This window comes from Numida meleagris, chromosome 6 (assembly GCF_002078875.1).
Source record: "Numida meleagris isolate 19003 breed g44 Domestic line chromosome 6, NumMel1.0, whole genome shotgun sequence".
NCBI lineage: Eukaryota > Metazoa > Chordata > Aves > Galliformes > Numididae > Numida > Numida meleagris.
The window spans coordinates 53,284,032-53,308,258 of NC_034414.1; the positions used below are offsets into that span (position 1 = coordinate 53,284,032).

At 45.1% G+C, this 24,227-nt stretch overlaps 1 long non-coding RNA gene across 1 annotated transcript; it reads left to right on the top strand.

The window, feature by feature from the left end:
• Positions 1,860-16,973, top strand: LOC110401893. The gene is made up of 3 exons (XR_002440673.1): positions 1,860-1,986; positions 4,918-5,111; positions 13,859-16,973. It is a non-coding gene; the product is annotated as an uncharacterized LOC110401893 (long non-coding RNA).

Consider the following 24,227-nt stretch of genomic DNA (forward strand, 5'->3'; position numbering starts at 1 on the left):
TCAATGCCTGGTGGTGGCTTAAGCTCACACAAACCATTCTGGAGGACATCTCTGCTCTGGATTCGCTCGAAGGGAGCCCAGCAAATGTGCTCCAAGGCTGGTCTGTGATATGAACCAAAGCATGGTAATCTGGATTTTAACTAAAAGCAGGGAGATTTAAGTTAGATGGTAGGAAGAAATTCTTTACTTAGAGGGTGGTGAGAATGTGGCACTGCTGCCCAGAGAGCTGTGGTGCCCCATCCCTGAAGGTGCCCAAGGCCAGGCTGGATGGGGCCCTTGGGCAGCTTGAGCTGGTGGGAGGCAACCAGGCCACGATAGGGGGTTGGAGCTCGGTGTGCTTTAAGGTCCTTTCCAACCCAAAACATTCTATGACTATAATTTTAGGAATTGGCATGATCAGGGGATTGGCTTCCAAAGTGCATTCTTGATCCAGTCCAAGATGCTAATACAGACACAGCCACTGAAAAGGCTGCTGGCCACATGAACTGAAACTGTTCAGAAATTTAAGAAGATATTAGGAATGAGAATCAGGCACATGCAGAAACTCTGCCAAATTCAGGCTGAAAACAACCTGCATTACTGCTGCTATAAAAATTGTCTGTTTGGATGTTACCCCCCATCTTAGCTCTTGCCATACTCAGCACATAATGCCCTTGTTCTTGGACCCCAAGTCTGTAAATATTGCCTGGCTGCTTACTCTCCCATTCTAGCCTTGAACAGGAGGGCTCGTGCATTACTTTGGGTCCACCAGGAGCCTTTGCAAGGCAGGACTATCCCTTCAGGTCCCTTCAGGTGTTTCTGTGCCACATACAGCCTTGCTCTTGTGCAGCATTCCCACTGCAGCCCCTGAGAGCATGCTAGAAGTTGTAGAAAATGATGTCACCACATGGGCAGAGCCTCCTTGCCACCAACAACGTCTCAGCAGATGTCTTCCAAATGTGCTCATGGTTCTTTCCATGATAGCATCGTTATTTCCCATTTCCCATTCTCCCTTCCACTGTTTATGTTATCAAAAATAAGTTACTTTTTGCTAAAGATTGTTTATGTGAAAAAATGAATGAGAACTTTGCTGCAGTTGTTTTTACTTATTTACTTAATCTTGGACAGGAAAATGTTGCAGTAAAACACTACTACTCAGATACTTTAAAGCCCATAGGTGCCAGGCTCCCAAACTTTATGATTTTCCGTTGTTCACTTACCCTCTTCCAAAATAAAACAAATTACAAACATAGCATCTACACTGCATACCTTACGCAGGAACCCCTGTGATCTGTTACCTACTTTCAGTTCCCCATGTATCCGGCAGGTTCTACTCTCACTTTGTCCCTGTTTAGAAAATCAGGTCTACCCCAGACATCCTTCTGGATGTGTAGAGTTTCCCTGAAATCACTGGGGACTGCTTGAGGACATGCCTGCAGAGAGCCTCTGCTATTCTATATTTATGTGGTACCCTGCATAATAGGACATGAAACCTGACTAAAGCCTCCAAAAGCTCCTGCCGTGGAAATCAGTCTTGTTATTGACTGATGACTCAACACGTCTGAATTTAGATGGAAGAGGGCTACTTTCAATTCCCAGCTGTTTTAAAGGCTCTCTGCATAACCTCGCCAAGTCATTTAATCTCTGTACCTCAGACACTCCTGTACTTAATACAGATATAGTCAATAATTGATTAATTCCCTTCCTCCGGCCCACTCTCTGTTTTTTGTGATAGGTTCTTTGGGGTAGATGCTGCCTCCTGTGAGGTGCCAGGGCACCGCATAGCACAAGGCAGCTCTGGCAATACTGTAAATGATAAAATAATAATCATGTTCTGCAGCACAGAAGCAGCTGTGATTGCTCTAATATTTGTCCTCACAGAATCAGTTTTAAATGGAAAGCACACCTGGGATGATTCAGTTCCAGAAGAGGCTCAACATGATCCTGGGATTATGACAGTCGCCAAGTAACTGAGCAACAGCGTTTTCTCTGGCAAAGTAAGAAAAGGTAAAATGAAAAGAGGCATCGATTTTTTAAAAAAAGGAATCCATATGGATCCAAATCTTAAATAAAATACCATCAGCCACACAGCTTTCCCTCTTCGTGAGAACAGCTGTGGAAAGCTATTATTGTAATTTGCAAATAATGTTACCCCTTCGTGTGTTCCATTGGAGATTTTTTTATGGCATGTCCTCAGCAAGACAGTTTCTTACATAACAGCATTATTCTTCTTTTTTTTTTTTTAATTTATTTCAGACAGTTGTTAGGTGATAATTTTCCATGTGTAGGATCTATTAATGAATAACCATTAGTTACACAGCTAGTTATCTCCGAAAAAATACCCAGTATTTTGAAATTGGGAAGATGTTATCCAGGTTAGAATATGTGCCAAGAGGAAAACATGAGAGCAAGCACATATCCCTGCAGGTATGCCATACAAGTTGGGCAGACTACTATTATTAATACAAATCGCTTCAATTAAAATTGACACGTGAGATAATTAATAGCATGTTGATTGATAAACAAGCCCTCGCTCATTTTATCCAGGCATTTGTTAATTACCTGCCCGGTGCTGCAGCTGACTGCTGAGGACATGCTCCCGCCGGGGAACGCTGTGGGCTTTTTTTGCTGTGCTTTCCAGCTTGCTGGTACCTTGAAAATAACATTATTTTTTGAGCTATGGGATATAAAGTTTTCTCCCTATCTGTGTCACGGCCGGCATGCAGTATGCTTTAGCTCACGCACAATAGGGTAAATATTATTTGCTGCGTGATGATACAGAAAAGTCTCACTTTATTTCCTTGCCATCTTTTTTCTTCTCTCCCCAGTTTCCCCCCACACGTAAGACAGCACTGGTAGCCTCCACTGCGCTCTGTAGCAGCGAGCACACTGCGACACTGTTGCAGGGGTTCCCTACAGCAGCGCTTCCCAGTGCCATTGATCAAGCCACGAGCTCTAGTTAAGCAGTGCAAGGTTGCTCTAATTCCCTGACTCATCTCCTGTTCCCCCTGGAAATCATAAACGTGGTTCTGGGAACCAAACTGCAGTCCTCTGACTGCAGCAGGACGGAGGTGCTTGGATTGCTGAGTCACCACGTTGACCCACACAGCTCAGATTTCTGTTTATAGTTAGCAGGAGTCGAAAATGCTCATTGTAATCTTATCACGGTGGAGGTACTAACTGCACATTCTCTGCAAATGTATTCAGCTTGGCTTTCTGCTCAGGGCTCAGATTCCCCAAGTCACTATTTGCGTCATGTTTACAAAACCACATTTCACTTTAAGTAGCCTTGAATTATTATGTTCTTGGGGTCCTTTATTTTATGCATATGTCATCTTAGAGCTCATCAGCATTCTGGTCTTGTATTTGCAACTGCTGAGAAAGTCAGATCTTAAAAAGCCGTAACTCCCCAACAATTTCTGCTGTCAATAGCTCGTATAAGCTGTTCGGACATACTAAGTAGCGTGGAGGAAAACTGAAGATCAAATTATTTTCAGGTATGAATTAAATCTATTTCTTTGAAGCATCCAACACATCTCCTTGCTCTGCAGGACGAGATTCTCCTTGTTATGTACGACGTGCTTTACAAACACTGCTATTTTATGAGCACGATACCCGTTTCTCAGTCTGTACTGCACCACGGTTGCATCTCTATGCAGTACTTCTGATAACGTTAGCTAACGAGCCCCACTGTTTAAGATAGATACCTTTTGTTCCAGTCTGGAACGTGACAAGGAATGTATTTGACATGTGCTTGACTGCAGAGACAAATGGAAATGCAGAAACACTTGAGTGCTGGTTTGTTTATAAAATTGATCTTGACCAGTCAGCATAAAATGCATCGTGTCAATGCAATTGCCATAATGCTCCTTCATTAGCAGAAATGATTCCTCTTGTATGCAGTGCCAGCAGCGGGGATGCTTCAGCCGCCCTCTCACGCTGCTAACAGATAAAAGTCTGCTTACAATGCACAGCAAAATATCAAAATAGATCAATGTAAATAAAGATGAAGGAAGAGGAGATTCATGTCAGAGAGGACACGGATGAAAAGGCATGTGACTAGTTTAAAATACGAATGAGCTTCTGTTAAAACAGCTCCCTTCAATGACCTTCTTTCCTGCCATGTGACCAAATTCTTCAATCAGGCATTGTAAAGTAAAGGAATGCCAAAGTTGCCTCTATTTTCATTTCAGATCTGGCCGTGTTAGCATATACTTGCCGTATTCATCTACTGCCCAAATCATTTCACTTTCTGCTGAAGTCAAAGTTCTTCCAGCCGCCCTCCTGGCTCTGCTCTGCACCACAGTGCTGTGGCTGCCCTTTAAAGCCCCAGGGCCTGGGGCCAGCCAGCTCCGTGCAGTTATCGGACCCATCTGGGAAGGCAGCAAGTATTCCGCAAGCCAGCAAGTGGCTGAGGAAGAAAGCAGGGCTATGAAAGATCCTGCTCTGAAGGGCAAACCTCTCTGAAAACAGCCAGACCAGGCTATGCAGAGGCACCATATCCTGTTCTTTTTTTAGCCGAATGCCTTGCATCAGGCACAGAGGGGGTACCCAGGGAGCTGCCCACATCCATGCAGCCCCTCTTGTTTCTCAAAACCCTTGCTGAATCACAGCACCAGTGCCAAAGGCAGCAATCTGGTAACTCCTGCCTCTCTGCCCCCCCTGCACTCACACTTCCAAGGATCACAGAAGAATTTCTGACGTGCTCCAACATTGAACAAAGCAATCTCTGATCTTAAGAAAGAAAGAAAAAAAATGGGTTCAGTTTAATACAGGCAGCTGGCAAAGATTCAAACCGCATCTCGCTGTAGCCAAAGCAGTTCACCAATCCTGAGGAGAGAAGCAAATCTGCAGCTCAAGTCAGATGCCTTGTTATTCATTTCTCCTTATCTTGCTTTTCAAATCTTGCCAAGACTGTACCCATCTCTCTATCTCTAGGCACTTGAACACCATCCCAGCAGCACTGAGCCCTTCAGCAGCAGCCCTCCTCTCAGGTCACTGTGTAACCCCGTGAGGATGGCTGCATGCTGGCAACGTGCACCTCACTCAGGAGCAGCACCTGAAAGCATCCCTTGGACTGGTCTCACCAGGCAAGCTTGCCTCGTTGCAGGGAATCTGTAAGAAGAGCTACGGTGAGTGACAAATAATGTCATCCTTTTTTGCTTTAGGCAAGGCTTCAGATTGAATACTTGATCTGTTGCTGACTGCACAGCAGGGGCTTCGTCAAATTGCTGAGGCCAAAATGAGAGTAAACTGGAGGGAGGGTAAAGTACGTGGGGTGTGCAGCGTGAAGGTAGGCATTTCAAACATCACTTTGCTCCCAGTTTTGTTTTCCTCCCGTATTTTTTCCCCAACAACCTCTTCATCTTCCATTGACTCCCCACTCGTGTTTCCTTTAAAGATGCCTTTTGGGATGCACCTTATACTTGTTTCCTTCAGAGATGGTTTCAATCCTGCTGAAGTCCATTGCAGGCCTGAAGGACTCAGACCATATTTGAGAAGATCACGTTTTAGCCCCAGAGGACACCTTTGCTTCTAGCAGGGCATCAATTCTAAAACCAAACCAGATTTTTTTGTGCATCATTTAGCAAGTATCACTGCCTGGGAGGAGCGACCTGAATGGCAGTTATTCTTTTGTATGCTTTCCACAGGGCCAACTTCACCCCAGCTGAGAGTTAGGCCCACTGGCAGCTGGTGTGGCCTCAGAGAAGGGCTTACAAGGCCTAGGGTTAGCTTCTTGGCATATCGTGTAAGGGAACACTATGGTTTCCTGCATCATCTCCCACTTTTAGATCTACTTATAGAACCATAGAATCATTGGAGTTGGAAGGAACCCTTAAAGACAATCCAGTCCAGCTCCCCTGCAACCAGTAGGGACACCTACAGCTCCATCAGGTGCTCAGAGCCCATCCAGCCTGATCTTGGGTGTCTCCATGGACAGGGCATCCCCCACATCTCTGGGCAACTTGTGGGAGTGCCTCACCACCCTTATTGTAAAAAACTTTTTCCTTAAATCCAATCAAAATCTCCCCTCTTTTAGTTTGGAACCACTCCTCCTTGTGCTATCACAACAGACCCTGCTAAGAGTCTCTCCCTTTCTTTCTTACTGCCCCCCTTCAGAGACTGAAAGGACACTCTCAGGTCTTTCCAATTTGGAGAGAAGGATGTTGTGGGGACCATGTCAAAGGCTTTACTGAAGTCCAGACAGATGATATCAGTGGCTCTGCCCTTGGTGAAGCCATGCTGGTTATCCTGTATCACTTCCCACTCATCCATGTGCCTTAGCATGGCTTCCAGAAGGATCTGCTCCATCATCTTACCTAGCACAGAGGTGAGGCTGACAGGTCAGTAGTTCCAGGGGTTGTCCTTTCTACCCTTCTTAAAAATGGGTGTGACAGCGTCTTTTTTCCAGTCACTAGGGACTTCAACTGACTGCCATGACTTTTCAAATACCATCAAGAGTGGCTTGGCGACTACATCAAGCCAGTTCCCTCAGGACTCTGAGATGCTTCTCATCGGGACCAGTAGACTTGTGGATGTTCAAGTTCCTCAGGTGGTTGTGAACCTGATCTTCTCTTACAGTGGGAGGGGCATTACTCTCCCAGTTCCTGCCTTCCAACCCATCTGCTTGGGAGGCGTATCACTTATCAAAGTGATTACTTATTCATTACCATTGCTTTCAAATATGGCCACCTGCAACTTTGGTGTACAGGACAGGTTGAGGATGAATTTAGTTTCAGTGCTCTCTGTTTTAGCAGTGGCTTTATGCATGGCCTTCAGGTTTGGGTGAGGAGTGCTTAAATGAAAATTCAATCTGCTGATGCAGAACCAAGTGGTTTTTTTTAAAACCTTGCAGACCTTTCTAAACCACAGCATTTTGCGTGACCCCTGGAGAGCGTGTAGCACCAAAGCCCCTATCTGAACAGCATGGCTGTGCTTCTCTCACTCTGTAGACAGTACAGGCATCACTGACATTGATACATAATTTAGTCACCACCTTCAGGGTATGTTAATTTAGCAAATTTGCTAGGAATTCACATAGATGAATTGATGATTAAATAGGCGATTGAACCAAAGAGCCCAAACGAAGCAGTTTGTTGCTAATTTAAATGCTCTCTGTGTCTAGACCACTCTCCTTGTTACATTTTAATTGACCTAATTATTTCCAAAAACACTCTTTTTGTCGCTGCTTTAACATTTAGATCATTCTATATGGGGGCTGGATGTGGGAGGAGAGCTGTTCTGGTGTATTCCAACAGCAGAGAGTATTTTAAGCAACAACTTGGATAGCAGCAGCAGTCACTGGTTATGAAGCTGCAGAGCTTCCTGTAGACCTGGGGAGAAGGCTGTGGGCTACCTGCTAGAGCTTCTTCACTGTACAACCACAGCCACTGTTAGCACATCTTAAGAATGAACATGTCCTCAAGGAGGTCTTTTCAGTGAGGTTTCACTGTTAGTGCTCAGACATTTTATCGAGCCACTGTGATTTGACAAGCTAGCACTTGTCAGCTGAATCAAGCTGTTACAACCATGTGCATGCTGTAAGTGCAGGGGAATGGCACTTCTCGTGGTGGGGAGAGCAGAACTGAAATTGCACACACTTGCTATTGTTATTGCTTGTAGAAGCAAGTACCCATGTAGCTACCACATCTCAGCTGACATGAGATAGCTTGTTCACTACCTGGATCGTGCACCTGAGCCCTGCAGAGACCTGATTTCCCCCCACATCATACTATTAGCTTTAGTTTGAGGTAGCAAGGAGGTCAGGTGTTGGATGAAGGAAAGCCAAATGTTAAAACACGGTTCTAGTCCTCTAGAACCTGTATTTTTAATGCCAGAAAGTCACCCTGACTTCCTGTAGATATTCTGCATGGAGAATCCGCTATGGCCAATAATAAGTTCAAGCAAGTGGCCCATCACCTGCCCTGAACACTTGCACACGCATTTAGGCTGAACTGTGATAAGTTTCCCCTTCCAGCTCCTAGTCCAGTTTTCCCTTTGGCTATGGGAGTATCACCAAAAGCTATGTACAGTCATCAATGGAGGTAGAATGGCTTAATTGTGATTAACTCTTCTATACTGCACTGACAGATATCAGTGTGACCAAAGCTGGCTCTTTTCCCCTCATTTCAAGAGAGAAACTGAGAGAAAGAAAAATGACTTGTCCCAGAGCCACACACCAAACCAGTAATGGTGCAAACAGGAGAACCTGGATGGTCCAGCTGAGTGCTTTGAGCATAAGGCAGTGATGCTTTTACCAGCACTCATACTGTCTTTTAGCCTGTCCCTCACTGACTTTGCCTAAATTACCCTTGACTTAGCTCTGGTGGCTGCGAGAAGAAAATGAGGCTTAAGATGTCTAAAATGGCATTTTGTTATCCCTGGTGGCTGCTTTGATATTTCTCAGTTTTCTGTAGCTGTCAGTCAAATGCTGTGCCAGATGTTTCCCACAAACTGTCACAAAATGGGATAGCTGAAGCGAGGTAGGGACGAGCTCGGCTGCCAGCCTGGCCAACATGCCTATGGAGCCACAGCCTCTGGGACAAAACAGCTCGGGTTTTGGGCCATGCCACCTCTTCCCTCACTCTCCAGAGACTGGGATGCATTAGCAGAGGCGATTGCACAGCCATCAGCAAGAAATAGCCCAAAGCTTGTCGGTGTGAATGGTTCTGCTCCAAAAAAACTTTCCCGCATCTTTCTTAATTGAGTTTCCCTTCCACATCAGGAATGCATGACACGTGTTTCCTCCAGATAGAGCTACACTTGAATCTGGGGCTTTATAGGACCCTTTAAGCACACAGAGCACTGGACCCTTTCTGTTGCACCAGGCCATCAGAAATTTCTGTCGTGTGCTCACTTCTCAAATTAAGTACATAAAAACATCACACAGGCAGCCAAGTCTCACACAGATCCAGCTACATACTGCCAAACCATTGCAGATTGCCACTGACCGACGCAACAGGAGCCAACAGCGGCGTGCTAAATTCAGCAGCCTCCTCCAGAGTTGGAGCACGATCCACAGATGCAGAACTTCTCACCTCTCCCAAACACCACGCGGCCAGAGGGCTCTGCAGCCTGACACCCACGTTTCCTTAATTCACTGTGTTATGCCACAGGCAGAGCATTTTCCTTTCCTTGCTGCCTTCTCTCCCTTCCCACCCTTGGATGCCCCAATCCTTGTGGATTTCATCCAAGACCTAAACCCTGGCTTAGAGAATTTAAAGAGGAAATTTGGTGTCAAAGCAGCTGTCCCCCCAGTGCTCTGCACTTTACTATTCACTATACTTACAAGCATACTGTAGAAAGTTTGTGATTTAGGAAATCAGCTGTCACTTGAAACGATATCCCGCATAAACCTTCTGGCTGCATCTGTGACCTCCACGCTGCCGATCACAAAACCCTCTCCATCTTCCAGCCCTTTGCTTTTCCCCAGATTTTCTGTGTTCATCTTGTGCTCATCTGCTATGATCAAACTGCCAAATCAATCAGTGGAGGCATTTGCAGATAACTGTTGTTGTCACTTTTTACTTGCAGGATGATCTTTCATTTTTGGTTTTCCTAAGTCCTAAGAACTAACATCCTTTAACGTGTGCACAGTGCTTTTCTTGGAGCAACCCCGGTGACAAACAGAGTTCCTCAGGGCTTGGTATTGGGATCGATGCTGTTTTAATATCTTTGTCCTGGACACTGGGATTGAGCATACCCTCAGCAAGTTTGCCAGTGGCACCAATCTAATTTTGTTCAGACAGTAGAGATCTGTTACCAGCTGTATCTGGATAGCCTCTTTTCATCAGGAATGTGTGTAAAGAGACATTAGGAACATTTCTTACTTGAAAATTAGGTTTTTAACAGGGAAAGATATTCATGGAAAATCTCAGTTTTACTCATTTTGCCATTGTTTTAATCAGAAAACCGTGCACTTAAAATCTTACACAAAAAGATCTATTCAAACAAAACGTAGGGTGTGGGCACATTGAAAAAACATATTTTTTGGTTTCTGCCAAAACCTGCCAACCACAGAAGACATCTTTTAATTAAAAATCAAGCATTTCTCTTGCTATTCTTTTGTTTTTCGGCAAAAACTGCTGAAGGATATTTTATTGCCATTCCTAGTGAAAATAACCTCTCTCCTGGTTCTGACAACTTCCTTGGGATTATGCTGCTCTATTTCAAGTTCTTGTTTTCTTTCCTCTACCTTAATGCCAGCATTGGCACTGAAACTTCCCTTAATGATGACATATGTTCCTCACTCATTCAGAATATGATCTAACTCTTTATATAGAGCATCTGTTTATTTATCTGTGGGACATGTGGCTAGAACATAAACTTGAATGAGCTGTGGGAAAGGCCAATTTTCAATATGAAATTAGCCTAACATTGGTATAGTTAAAGACACTTTCAACTCCCTAATTTGATTACTAGTCACAGAAACCACTCGGACATTCTCATGATAATTAGCATAAACATTATCCTCTCCATAGCTAAAAAATATTGTCATAGCTGGAGAAGTAAACTGACCCACAACGTGAAAATGAATGTCATTTCAAAACTGTCTGTGAAAGCATAATTCAGGAGTGGTACTTAATATTCTCAGTTGTCATTGACCGTGCACTAATTAGTTTCAGTTCTAATGAATACGTATTTATATGCACAAAGTATAAGCATTGCAAATATCATATGTATTTGACCACAGTTTATGATGATGATATTGTATGATTGCATATATGTATTCATTATTATTACATGAATATTTTATGGATCGGTGTAAAATGTAATTATAACCTAGTACGTTTGCTTAATGTCAGTGTCAACAGTTGGATCAAGATCAGCATAAGACATTTTGTCAAAGCAGGCTTACATTTCTCGTCTCTGGTATCAGGACCAAGATTTGGGGATCATAAATTACATTCATGTTTTTGAGGCAGTTGACATTTTCTCCAGCTTAAGTCACTTCAGTGAAAACTTTTCAGGTCAAACAATGGAGAGAGGGTGAAAGGCACGTTTAGTTTTCTTGAATGCTTAATCCTAGAAGAATCGGTTTCAAAGAGACAGAGCTACTGAGTGTGATGCAGAGACCTGCAGTTCGTTTAAATGCAGAGTTCTTGCTGGCTTAGGGTAGAGTTCTAAATACAAGAAATCTTTGTATCCTGCTGTCAGTAAAAAGAAGATACGGTTTCATTGTACGATAACATCTGAACTCTCTATTATTTCACTTCCTTAAAAATCTCCTTTTTGTCTGAAATGCTGGAAGTTCTCCCTAATCACAAATATCACCAAAAATGAAAGATCAGAGAGAAAATAAATCTTGCTTTCTATTTTTGTCGGTGTTTACTTTGCTCAGTTGCTCGCATGTAAACCCATTTCTGTTTCCTCTGTCAAGACAGTTTCTCTTACAGTTTCACTGTCTTTCTCATAAAGCAAGAAGCAGAGAAAACATGTTTTAAAAATAGGAAAATGTGATTGTGAAACCACAAACTTGTGTTTTGAGCAGAGAAGAGGTGAAGATGCTCAGAGAAGGGTACTGCACAGAAATCCCTGTCATCTAAGTTTTGAATTGACAAAGTCTTACTGAATGTGAAACTCTTCACTTTTATGCCCACACCAACTTTGGTATCAGGACCTGTGTACATTTTCGTGTGGGAGATGGCTTCACAATATTATTCAGCTGCATAATTTCCCTTTTTTTCTTGTGATTCCCCGTTTTCAGCACTTTTCATTTGATGCTCTCACTGCCCAAAATTGTCAACAATCATTTCTGAAATATTCTCTTGAGATTCTAAATCATGATGATTTCACTTTGTTAATCCTTCTGTGCTGCTTTTGGGTGTTTGTTTGTTTGTTTTTGAAATGATGATAGGATGGAAAGGAAAGCAAGGCAGGAATCAAACGATTTCCATGGATAATGTCACAGACTACAGGCCTTTCTGAGCCCCTTCATTGTGAAACATGTGCTGACATCTTCTGCTAGTTGCTCTCATAGAAATATGACAATCCCTGATTTATGCACATGGTTTTGCTTAGGGCTTTATAATAAGTAGCCTTCCATGTGTGTGATGCAGAATGCATTACATAATTGGCATAATCCCAACAGCAAAATCTGCCTATGTTACCCCATGTAACATTGGTCCTTGCCTGAAGTCCTTCTGAGCCACGTACTCGTGAGGCTAAGATGGTTCCCAGGTGTCTGGACTGAAGTCACCAGCCAAAGTGACAACATAGCATGCACAGAGCCTGGCATACTGTAACACATCACAGAATCATAGAAACTTAGAATCATTAAGGTTGGCAAGACCTCTAAGGTCATGTAGTCCAACCCCTCCCCACCATGCCCACTGACCATGTCCCTCAGTGCCACATTTCTACAGTTCTTGAACATATCCAGGGACAGTGACTCCACCACTTCCCTGGGCAGCCTGTGCCAATACCACACTATGCTTTCTGAGAAGAATTTTTTCTTAATATGCAACCTGAACCTCCCCTGGTGCAAATTAAAGCTGTTACCTCTTGTCCTATCGCTAGTTACGTGGGAAAAGAGGCCAATCCCCACCACTGATCTGTGCTAAGAGAGCACCCAAACCTAGTGCCGCCAACACATCCCTCCAACAGGCCAGCAGCTAGCAGAGCCTTGAAAACTCTTTGGCAGAAGGGTGGCAAGAGCCTTCCAGGCACTGTTGGCCTTGGAGCTGTGCTAGCATACCATGCTTCATCTCACATGGGCTGCTTGTCGTGCTGCAACAGGTTGATCTCAGCACTTCGTTACCTTGCTGCTATCAGCTACAAAACCACTGTGCAGCTAGCACCACTGTAACCTCAGTTGCTCAGCACTTGGTTCCTCTTGATTTTAATTTTCCTATTCTTTTCCCCATTTCAAATCACTAAGTTTTGTCCTTGTAAAGAACGGTCTTTTTCTCATTGTGCGACTGCTCGACAGCTGAATCTTTCCATGATGTTTCCCTGCTGCTTTGCATCTCAGGCACAATACAAAGAAATGAAATGCAATGTGCTCACTCCTTATTATTATAGATTGATGTTGAAAGGAGTGCTGCATGTAAGATTTTAATCAAGAAACTGCAGCAAGTTTATGAGCAATATATATCTCTTTTAATTTGGCCAGCAATGAAAATATGGTTGGCAGGGGGAAAAGAGAAAACTCCCTCTCCCTCACCAGTGTACTTTTCAACGGGAAAAAAAAGGATTTTGAATAAAGTGGCAATATGGATGCATTTGAAACTGCGAAATGTGATTCTTAATTGCTCTTGATTGTCTCTCAAACAACTGGTAGGTTAACCACGGCAGGCTGACAGCCTGTACTAACCGACAATCAATATTGTTGAAATGCAGAACCTTTGCCTGCAAGACACAAAAACATTTCATTTTCAAACGCTACAGGACATCTGCTTCTGGAGAGAAGAAGTTGCTTCTTCTCGGCAATATGCACCAACTTGTTACTTATTTTTTCTCCTTGCTTGAAGGAAACAAAAGTCTTCTTTATACCATATCCTTTCCACTAATCTGGCAGCTATCCAGTGTGGGTTTAAACAGATGTTCTGGAAAAAAAAATATGGCATATATAAATGAGATGGAATCCAGCAACTCAGTCATGGATTATTACAGATATAAAATACTAAGGGCTAAATTCTTCCCAGATACACGATCTTTATAATATTTGGCACTAGATGTAAGAGCAGCATACAAACAAATCATTAATACACTCACTATAATAATTATTATATATTTAGCACAAAGACCCCAGGCTGGATCAAACCCTTTGCATTAAATACTGTACAGATGCACGTTCAGGATGAGGAGTTTACATTCAGATGGCTGCATTCAGCAAAGACTTAGATATGTGAGTAACTTTACTTTTCTGTGTTTACAGGATTAAGCCTCACGTATTATTGGCAACAATGGGCATTTCTTACTTTCCATGCTAAAGCCTTTGAATAAATTACACAGCAATGAATGATTTGATGTTACAAGGAAAGAATTTGAGTCTTGATGCATGCAAGTCTACTAAGCCTATGGGCTGCCACAAGGTTATAGGCTCACTGGTAGGAAATGTATGGACACACACAATCTTGGAATGTATAATGCAGTGAAATTGATAAAATTTAGACCTAGGAAGAAACATTTCCTACCAGCTGAAAGACACCTCCTTGCCTTCTGCTCCTCAGCTGTGCCATATGTGTGCTGCAGCACAGCTTAACCCAGAAGTCAAAGCTGAGATGCATCCCACGGTCTCCCGAACCAATTTCTGGAACCAAGAGCTCTGGTAATGCTGCTGGGACAACCTGTAAAAGCAGCTGGGGAGAAGAGCTTGGGCTATGCAGCGGGTCAAGCAGGAGGTGGGAACGAAGCATATGGGCTACCTTGGGAAATGCACAAAAAATTGCTTTCAGCTTCTACTGATACCATAGAAGATGATCTCTTGGACAGAATAACACCTAAAAGCAAGTATATCTGCATGGCCAGTGGAATCCTCCCTCAAACTGGGTGAGCTCCTTGTCTTCCACACCAGCTCCTGGGGGCTGCAACTGCCCTTTCCAGGATGCCTGCCTGAACATGTTTGTCTCCAGAGCTTTCATTTTTAACTTTTTCCATTTTTCTCCCATTACTGTTCCCCTTCCCTCACCTTATTTCTTCTGAATTTGAAATTAGTTTGCTTCAAGCACTCCAGTGCTTGAACACTCTTTTCTGCTCCCAGAAAACAAAACCTATTTTTAATAGTTCTGAGACTATACAGCAGTGAAGGCCAACACACAAATGATCTAAACATTTACATTTTTGAGCATTGCAAAGGACATCTGATTGCTTGATAAAAAAATTCTGTTTCCTATTGTTGCTACTGCTAAACAAAATAAAGTAAAAGATACTGGGGAAATGCCAGGTGAGGATTAGAAAGGATCCATTTGTCCCTATTTCCCCACTGCTTTCGTTTTCAGTCTCCAACTTGCCATCATTTCCTCAGCTTGGGAAAAGTTACAGGGAAATGAAAGCAAGGCAAACTCCAGCTTTTCTACTCCCGTACTTTGAAATAAGAGTTCATCTGGTGGGTTACAGTAGAAAAATGGTGAGAAAATGTAAATGAGGAACATGAAGAATTGGGCAGGTTCCTTCTTCCCCCTGGAGTCAAGGTGAACTCAGAAATTTGGCAAATCCAAAGATAATGGAAAAATAGAAAATAATAGAAAAATACCATCTAAGAAACACCACAAACAATCCTGGAAAAGCTGCTGCAGCTGAAACACTGTGAAGGAAAAACAGCCTACACTTCTCCCTCCAGGAGCATGGCAAGCGTGCTCTTCCCTTTGCTGCTGTCACCGCAAAGTGAATTTTTGCATGACTGCTGCAAGGGACCAGCTTCTCTCCAAGAGGGTGCTTGGGTTCTTTGATGACATGTGACTCCCCTTCTATATGAATAACATCTGCAAATACACAGAGAGTCTTTGGTGTTGTTTCTGGCTTAAAATAATTTGTTATTTGGAGCATTTCAACCAATCACTCCCCTGCTTGCTGTTATGGCTGGTCACGATGTCACGTCTGAGCCTTTCCACTCAAAACATGTGATTCTTATAACGATCAGGTCCTTGCATCCATGTGGCAGCTCTCAGCATCCCAAAGCCATCCCAAAGGAATGATGATGCCTGCTCTTCTAGGCAGAGCTGTTGACCTTTTTCAGACCATTTAAGTCACAGGAAGGAATTACGAGGATGATACAGAAAAATCAGTGACTACCTCACCTACCTCCTTGGGCCTGATGATCTCTGTGGGTCCCTTCCAATTTGGGTAATTCTGTGATTATCTCCACCATATATCTAGAGGGCTTCTCCCACTTCCACCTAGAGCAGAGCAACATCAAGCTTTCTTCCCTATCTTTATTCAGATATAATAATACAAAAAAGGCCACTCTGGGTCAGACCAAAGGCACACATTGTCTAGTATCTTCTCTGTAGTGAAGAACAGCAGTGAAATGGAGGGCTGAGTGTAAAAACAGGGTGATCGGACAGTGATACTTCCCCAGAACGTACTTTGTGCTGCTGGCACTCTGTGGCTCTCCCAGCCAAAACAAATGCCTTGTGTTTAATGCCTTTTGATGAGTTTATTGACCATGACCTTTTCTAGCAGCCCTTATACCCCATGCAGTTTTGGCTCCCAGAAGGTATTGTGGCAAGGGGATCCTCATCTTCACTACAGCCCCATAAGGGATGCTCTCCTTAAGCCATCCTGCTAAGTTTATCTGATTTCTCTTGTTCTTGCATCGGAGGAAAGAGGGAGGTGTGCCAGCACTCTCTCTGTACTTAGACAACAAGCAATGTTTTGTAACAACAATTTTTCCACAATTTGCCCAGCTGTACTGCCCCACTCCCTTACAGGCTTTAAGGAGAGCAGCTCCAGAGGTGTGCAGGGACCAGAGGAGACGTCCCAGAGGAGACATCTGGGTAGAGTGAGGTGGGAGGGAGGCACACGGCCACGCGCACCGTCACCAGGCTGCCTGAGCAGAGAACTAATATCATTTGTGTGGGATTTTCCTCCCCCTCCCGCAGATCAAAAGGACAGCAGCAATGCAATCTGCTGTTTGTGTAGGAAATGTGTCAGAAGAGGGAAGGAGGGGATACACATGGGAACATCTGCTCTAAGAAGCCACTTGGAAATTAACCCTTTAGGTCCTGGGCCAGCCAGCACCTGCCTGGCACCAAGCACAGGAGGAGCTCCTGGCACATCAGGGCCACATGCATCCACGGCTCCTTCTGCACAGTGCTGGAGGGACGTCAGGTGCCGGCTGCTGCTGAGGAGCAATCCCTCCCCTGGCTTCCTTGGGGAGGGACTGCACTACCCCAGCACTGGTGCTCCAGGGCCATCGTCAGCATGGTGACTCTGCCAGCTGCATTAGGGTGTAGGAATTGCTGTGTATGGCCAGACTCACGTCCATGCAACCCCTGGACGAGTGCAGGATTTGCAGTTTGGCTTCTTCAGTCACTAGTGCTAAGAGTGAGTGGGACTTTTTATCGCATTTATCAATCAAGCACCTAAAAGCTTTGTTCTGCTGCCCTGCTTGTTGCTGTCTCAGCACAGTGGGCTGCGGTAGCCTTTCAACAACTTGTTGCAGAAAAATAAAAGTTTGGGTCACACCCCGTGGGTTTGCTCTGGTGTCTGTGGCTGCTACAGGTGCCCTGCTCACTCACAGCTGCCTCTTGTGCCCTTTGCGCATACGCTTGTCACTGGGATAAAATATGTGCTGACCTGGCTTTGTACCAGACTGCGCACAGAAATGAGTACAGCAAAGGAAAAAAAAAAAAAGAAAAAAAAAAACTTAAAAAAAAAAAAAGTTGTATTCCTTCTTCCTCCTGCGTACAAAATTAAAAACTCTCGCATTGTTCCAGCTCAAGAGAGTCAGGCACAAAAGGGAAAAAACAGCCCTGTGTTGTTCTAGGCCAGCCGCCAAACCGACTTGTGCAAGTTTGTGCTGGCAGCGGTGTCCCCGGGCAGAGGGGCTGTGCTGGCGACTGCTGGCCCTGCTCTTGGTGTCACCGTCCTGCCACCCCAGGTCCCCGCACGCCGGGCTGAAGGGCTCTTGATTTATTTGGCACGTCCCGCAAAACCTGCCCTGCGACTGCCGAGGTGGCACACGGAAGTCTCTGTAAACACATCGGCCGCAGCCTGCTCCTGGAGGTGGTCCAACAAATCCTTACCCACAGAAATACTTCTACGCAAGTATTTCAGTCAACAGGATTCCTTGCATGAGTAAGGGTTTGTGGGGTTTAGCCTTTACCCATCTTATTTTTCCAGTATATAACATATACTTTTTTTCAGACTTTATAGAGAACTTCACAATTTTTATGCTTCTGCTGTTCTGCCAGGTTTTCCCTATTTACCCAGACTTTACCATCACTTCAAACACCATTTAACTTGTGATTTCTTTGCCATCTCTCCTGTATACAAATCTCTCCACACTTGCCTGCTTTACCTGCAGAGATGAGTTAAATCAGCAATCTGACCTCCCTGTCAGGAGGCAGAGAGAGATTGTTTGGATTTCAGTTTTACTTCCAGTGCACTTCATTTTTCATTTTCTGCAAATGAACATAGCATCATAAAATCATAGAATATCTCGAGTTGGAAGAGACCCATAAGGATCATTGAGTCCAACTCCTAATTATAGAATTACAGAATGGGTTGAGTTGGAAGAGACCAAAAAGCCCACCCAGCCCCAACCCCCTGCTGTGGGCTGGTTGCCCCCCACCAGCTCAGGTTGCTCAGGGCCCCATCCAACCTGGCCTTGGGCACCTCCTGAGATGGGGCACCCATAGCTTCTCTAACTCTCTGCTAACACCTCCACCATCCCAAATTCCACTTATGTCCCCACAGACCCAGCCCTGCAACCAGCTTTGAGTTGCCAACATCCAGTGAACTCAGCAACCACCTTCTTAATGTTATTCACATATCTCAGCGATTCATTAGAACAGGACCTACACCAAGAGTCTAATTAAGACCAAAGTTCCACATTCATTTCCAGAGCAGCAAAAAGCAAGTTATGTAAACTCACAGCAAGTATTTCTTCTTTTACAAGAAGAGCAAGATAAAAGCATAAAACATCCATAGGCAAAACAGTAAAGGAGGGGAGTGAAGGATTTGGCAGACAGCACATAAGAGAAGGAAGTCTAGAAAGATATTTTTATTTGCATTTCTTACATTACATTCTCTGGACTTTCCCTCCACCTGGAATACATTAGAAGGAAGTAAAGCGACCAGTGGGATGGCTACTATAAGACAGCAGCAGCTCTTTTCAGCTAGGAAAATGGTCAGCCTTGCTCTCGCCATTTGCAGCCAGTTCTCTATTTGCAGCCCAGTCTGGACCCAGGTTCCCAAAGGAGTTGAGCAGAGGCTGGGAGCACACTGAGCCCAGCTTCCTTCTGCACACAGCTCCCCGCTCCCACCCAGAATCCTTCCCGTCCAATGCTGTTTCTTCCCAAATCCTCATCCCATCTCCTCTAATCAGATCAGGAAGAATGAGAGTAAAGAGATGCTGAAACATGGTGAGGAGATGCCCATTATGTTTTAAAACTGGTAGTTTATGTATTTAGAGACAAAATAGTGATTTTAATATAAGAAGCATGGATCCCTGAGCAAGGGACAACCCAATGGACAGCATAAAAATGATACAAGGGTGAGGGAGAATGTCCAGGTTGAGTAGGGAAGAGGACTAGGAGACGATGCCACTATAAGTGCTCCAAATGCAGAAGGTCTTGAAGGTGGGAGCAAGGAGGTTGGTTGTGATTCAGAAATTGATTAAAAAGATAACGAAATAGTAGAGGTGATTCCTGCAGCCATCTGTGTGGCTTAGAGAGGGCAGAAATGCGCATCACTAAGGCCAACAACAACTAAGAGGTTGTAGTGATCATGGTGTGAACTGTGTAGGGCATGAGAGAAGGTTTTAGGATGTGAAATGTGGACAAGTGAGATGTATGTATGTTTGGTTGGTTGGTTTAATTTGTATCTGGGATGCTTACACTTGTTTATATTTGCTCAGCTTGGTTTGATAGAAAACTGCCATGGAACAGCAAAAATCAAGAGAAGACTAAAATTATGTGCCACACATTTGGGAAAAAACGGAGTCCTTCAAAGCCTGAGATGGCAGATTTATCAAACCAGGATCACAATGCTCATTCTAAGAATATAGTTGTCTAACCCTACAACCTACAACTCATCCCACTTAGGAGACCTTTTGCAGACAGAGAGACGGGTACGCCAACCCTCTGCCTCACAAAGTTCAGGGTAACAGCTGGAAGTGAAGTTGATTTACCCTGGGACAAAGCATTTTCCAAGGAACTGCTGCTCAGTTGGCACCCAAACACCACTTGTACTGGGCCTTTTATTCTAGGTTATATTTTTGCTTAGCAAGTGTTTCCATTGTGAGATTTCCCAGTTCCAACATAGCAAAACATGTCTGCAATATTTAGCTCTGCTTTCTTCTGGGAGTTACTAAAATAAGGTGCATTGTTAACAAAGAGCACTATTTGACCACAAATAGAACAACACCAATTAAGAACTTCTCCTTTAACGAGATATTTGTAACTCTTCAGTGGACCCTACAGAGCTGCTTAGCTTATCCGAGAACATATCAGCTGCTGATTTAAAGAGTTTTGCCTGGGCCTGGTAAATTTTATGCCTGGTCCCAAAGCAGACACCAATTTTGTCTCTTACAATCTGCTGTTATTTACAGCCTCTCATTGTCACCCTCCATATATCCTGCTCCAAACTTCCATCCACCTGTTAATTTATAACACAGGCTCCTGGTTTTGCTTCCTGGGGATTGATGGATGGATAAATAAATAAAGCAAATATCAAAAAGGAAGTAAGTTGCTTAATTGTATTAGATAATTCCAAAGTAAATGTATATTAGATTCAGAATGTAAGCAAGCAAACCAGAGCAACATTGAAATATGGCTGCCAGGGTGATTAGCAAGGGCAAAAGGGAAAAAGCCTCCCAAAGAGGAGATTGTGCCTTATCAATACCACACATATTTCCTCAACCCCTACAAACCCTGAACATGAAAAAAAAAAAAAAAAAGGCAACAGATTTTTACAGGCTGAAAAAGTACGTTCATTTACACTTTCTAGAAATCCAAAACACAGCAGACTGTAACAAGACCAAGCAGAAGTTGAGGGTTCAGCAGGCAGAGTGAAACTGTGAAGGATGAATAACGAAGAGGAAGAAGCTTTCTCCCAGCTGCTGCTGCTGGAGGTGCAGTGCAGGTGCAATGCAAAGTGCCTGGTGGCTCAGAGGCTGCAGAGCCCTTTGCACCCCTAATGCCTTTCCTTATTAATGTTACAGAAAATACGAGTTAATACGCAATTGATATACGCAGCTTAAGGCTAACAGGAGTCTACGGATTCTGTAGGATGGTTTGACAGTGGAGATGTAAGGTCCTGCAATATACACTCACAAACAGCCCAGTGCACACGGGGTCTTGCTATCAGGGATGAAACAGAAGGACAGCCATAAAGCTAATAGGACGTACACAAGCACACTGGTCAGGAGGATGTCTGCAATATATACTCTGATTAACGTCTGGAATGGCAATAGTGCATGTTAATGCTTCCTTGAGTCCCACAGGATGTGCTAGGATGGGATCTTTGGAAAGTTCGCCCCGCTTTTCTATGGCTTGGATGTAAACTGGGCAACCCCTGACAGCTGACCTTGGTTCTGACTGCAGGTAAGTGCTGGAACAGATAGAAAGGTGGGAAGATCCATGGATGCCAGTGGCAGTTCCTTCTCTTAACACCACATGGCTCAGCATTCTTCAGGGTTAAATTCCTCCCTGTTTTAGAGGACAAGATGAAGCATTTGATCCTTCTAATGCATGCTGCTGTCTGCATGGGATAAGTCAACATTTGGAAAAGTTGTGAAGAACTGCAAATCAACCTTGCTATGAACAATAGACCTGAAACATCTCCATTGCCTGCAGACTTACACAGTTCCTGCCTCTCCCTCTGAAATGTGACTAGGCTCTCACAAAGGAGATGCCACGCTGAAAAAAAAAAAGAAAACAAAATGTAAAAGCACGGAAATCATGTAGAAACAAACACAAAGAGGCTGCTACCCAATGAGGTGAGAAAGAAAACGATTAAACCGCGTGAAAAACCTGTTGCTACCACTTCTGCATTTGGCCAACGAAGAGGGACAGAGAGGCCCCACTGGGTAAACATGCTCTCCCTTGGGATCAAAGGGGAAGGAATGGAAGCGAGTCCTCGGGCTCCATGGACCCAATCCAGTTGGTTTTCTACTAATTTCTGTGGGCTTTGGCAGCATAAAGAACAGGGACTGGGGCTGGCAAAGGAAAGCCCTGCCATTACAGCCAAGTTTCCACTCTGCCCTAAAACTGCAGAAGGGTTTTAGCAGAGCCCAGGAACGCATGTGGCACAGAGGGTGCCCAATACATCAGCTCCCAGTGTTCTCCATCAGTCCCTGTTCCATGCAGCCATCCCCACATCTGGCAATGGGATGGTGGTGATGTCCCCCAGCTTGGGCCCTGGTCCCAGCTTTCCCTACAGGATATGAGGGCCAGGCAGCTCCTCACCTCAGGGTAAGGCTGAAAATGGAGCCTGTTCTGAATGGTATGGGGTCCCCAGCCTGGGGCTGGGGCTGGAAGCAGATCGCTTGCTTGTGACTTTGTGCTTTCACGAGGGCTTTCAGAATGGAGCAGCTCACAGAATAAAGCTTCTGGGGCAGTTCTTCCTGTTGCCTTGCCTCGAGTAATCGCTCTGGGCCTGTTTACACTAGCAAGTTGTACTACCAGTATTTTATACAAGCGCAGGTAAATCAGCACAACACCTGCATTGTGTGTCTGCTGCTGCCTGGCGTGAAGGTGAACGCAGTGCTTGGGAGGCCCTGGAAAGCAAGCCAGCATCGTGCGGAGAGGGCACTAAGAAAGGACAGGCACAGGTGTACGGCATGGCATTTCAACCTGGGTACTGACTACAGGTTTATTGTGAAATTGCAGTGAATTTACTAAAAATAAAATACTGTCTGATTGCAGACAATTCTTTAGTTTGCTCAGCCCAGAGCAGGGGGGGCTGAGGGGAGGCCTCATGGCGGCTGCAGCTCCTCACACTGAGCGGAGGGGCAGCGCTGAGCTCTGCTCTGTGACAGAAACAGGGCCCGAGGGAACGGCATGGAGCTGTGTCAGGGGAGGGGCAGCTGGGGGTTAGGGAAAGGGTCTGCACCAGAGGGCGGTGGTGTGGTTACGGAACAGGCTGCCCAGGGTAGGAGGCACGGCCCTGAGCTGCCGGAGCTCAGGGGACACTTGGACACTGCTCTCAGACACAGGGTTGGGGTGATGCTGTGTGGAGCCAGGGGTTGGACTTCAATCATCCTTGTGGGTCCCTTCCAACTCGGGATATTCTATGAATCTATGATTCCTAGCTTATAGAATCGAAGCAGGAATTAAATCCTCAGTTCTTTTTTAAAGCCCTTGGCTGTGCCGAACAGCAATGGATGTAGCCCCAGCACCTTTACTTTGTCCACTGGAGTGAGCATCACCTCATTCTGGTCTGGGGCTTCCCAGTTTGAGCACTATGGATAACAGCATTATGCATTATGCAGAGCTCTGGGACAATGTAGTCACTAAAGGTGCTTCAAATAGCCTGGCACTCGCTGCCAACCCAATTCAGTGGTTGAGGTCTGCAAGGGAAAAGCGGCAAAATAGTCACTGACTGCTGTGACACAGAGCCTGAGGATAAAATAGCAAAGAGCTGGATTAAATTACTAACAAATATGCCAGTTGATAAAGCTGATGTATGAAGGTGCTAATTCCACCACTGTGCATTGGAAAAGACACGTATTTTAGAAGTTTTTATCCTTGATATTGCAGTCTGGACAAGGGGCAGGAGAGCAGGGTGCTCCCTGCACTACTCGTTGGGAGCCAACGCGGAGCCACACGGAGCGCTCAAGGCAGGGCTCCACTCACCCAAGCCAGCAGCATCGCCAAACTCATCCCTTCCATTTGCAAGCAGAGCAGAAACCTAACATAAAAAAAATAACAGTAATAAAACGCAAGCTAGACCTGGAGCCCCACTCTGCTCTGAGCCATCTCTGCAGGATCTGGCATCCCTCAGCCCCGCTCCGGCTCTGAGCAGCACACTGAGCAACCCTGGGTTGTGGGCACTTTGTTTTTATCTTGCTCCGACGGCTCTCACTTTTGATGGGATTACGGCTAATTAAAATTACGAATTCAAATTAAGGATGGGAAAGGTCATCTTGGAAAAAAAAAATCGTAATAATTAAAAAAAAAAAAAGAAAGAAAGAAAAAAAAGAAAAAGAAAAGCAGCCCAACCGGTTGGCACGTGGCACTCAGCAGCTGGCAGCACCTCGGGATAACGCCGGGGAGCGCTCCCGGGGCGCCGAGCTCCGCGCTCCCTCCGCGGGGCTGCGCCGGAGTTGGAAGCGGGACGGCCAACGCAGCGGCCGGGCGGGGAGGAAGGGAGGAGGAGGAGAAAGAGGAGGAGGAGGGAGCAGCCGGCAGCACGCACCGGCCGCCGGGGCTGACCGGGCCGGCGGGGGCTATTGTGTGCACCAGCCGGGGACGCACACACACAGACGCACACACACACTCGCACACACGCGCTCACTCACTCACACCCGCGGCTCGGAGGGAAAGTATCGCGAGAGCGGCCGGCGAACAACCTGCTCCGCAGCCCCGCCGGCCCCGCGCCGCGCCCGCGGAGCGCCGCGCACCGCGCACATGCGGCCG